This window comes from Arachis duranensis, chromosome 2 (assembly GCF_000817695.3).
Source record: "Arachis duranensis cultivar V14167 chromosome 2, aradu.V14167.gnm2.J7QH, whole genome shotgun sequence".
NCBI lineage: Eukaryota > Viridiplantae > Streptophyta > Magnoliopsida > Fabales > Fabaceae > Arachis > Arachis duranensis.
Window position 1 is genome coordinate 60,723,830 of NC_029773.3, and position 1,721 is coordinate 60,725,550.

Below are 1,721 nucleotides of genomic sequence, written 5' to 3' on the forward strand. Positions count from 1 at the left end.
AAAAAATAAAATAATAAAAATACAAAAAATAATAAAATCATAAAAATCAAAAATATTTTTTGTTTCTTGTTTGAATTTTGAGTCAATTTTTAAGTTTGGTGTCAATTGCATGTTTTTAAAAATTTATGCATTATTTTTTCGAAAATTCATGCATTCATGGTGTTCTTCATGATCTTCAAGTTGTTCTTGGTAAGTCTTCTTGTTTGATCTTGATGTTTTCTTGTTTTGTATTTTTTGTGGTTTTATCATATGCATTTTTCGTTTGTTAGAGTCCAAGCATTAAAGATTTTTAAGTTTGGTGTCTTGCATGTTTTCTTTGCATAAAAAATTTTTCAAAAATATGTTCTTGATGTTCATCATGATCTTCAAGGTGTTCTTGGTGTTCATCTTGACATTCATAGAGTTCTTGTATGCATCATGTGTTTTGATTCATAATTTTTATGTTGTGAGTCATTTTTATGTTTTTCTCTCTCATAATTAAAAATTCAGAAATAAAAAATATCTTTTCCTTAATTTTCTCATAATTTTCGAAAATTTGAGTTGACTTAGTCAAAAAATTTTAAAATTAGTTGTTTCTTACAAGTCAAGTTAAATTTTCAATTTTAAAAATCATATCTTTCCAAAAACTTCTTCAAAAATCAAATCTTTTTCATTTTTATCTTATAATTTTTGAAAATTTAAAAATATTTTTCAAAAATCTTTTTATTAAATTTTATCTTTATTTTCGAAAATTATGCTAACAATTAATGTGATTGATTCAAAAATTTGAAGTTTGTTACTTTCTTGTTAAGAAAGGTTCAATCTTTAAATTCTAGAATCTTATCTTTTAATTTCTTGTTAGTTAAGAAATTAATTTTAATTTTAAAAATTAAATCTATCTTATCTTATCTTTTATATCATATCTTTTTCAAAATTTTATCTTTTTCAAAAATTTGATTTTAAAATATCTTTTCTAACTTCTTATCTTCTTATATTTTCAAATTTGATTTTAATATCTTTTTCAACTAATTATTTGACTTTTTGTTTGTTTCTTAGCTTTTTCAAAACCACCTAACTACTTTTCCCTCTTTAATTTTTGAAAATATCTCATCTCTTTTTCAAAAATTCTTTTTAATTGTTTTAAATTTTAATTTTAATTATATCTTATCTTTAATTTTCGAAAATCATTAACTACTTTTTCAAAATTATTTTCGAATTCTCTCTCTCTTCTCTTCTTCTATTTTATTTATTTATTTACTAACACTTCTCTTCACATCTCTTCATATGCAAGCACTGCCTCTATCCTCACCCTTGTGATTGGATTCTCCACTCTTATTCCTTTCTTCTTCTACTAATAATATGGATCCTCTTTGTCCAGATATAGAGGATTCCTCTTCCTTTTTCTTTTTCTCTTCTCTTTTATATGAGCAGGAATAAGGAAAAAGGCATCTTTATTGAAGTTGATCTAGAACCTGAAAGGACTCTGAAGAGGAAACTAAGAGAAGCTAAATTACAACAATCCAGAGGCAACCTTTCTGAAATCTTCGAACAAGAGAATGAGATGGCAGCCGAACCCAACAACAATAATGCAAGGAGGACGCTTGGTGATTTCACTAAACCAACGTCCAAATTTAATGGAAGAAGCATCTCAATTCCTGCCATTGGAGCAAACAATTTTGAGCTGAAACCTCAATTAGTTGCTTTGATGCAACAGAACTGCAAGTTTCATGGACTTCCATATA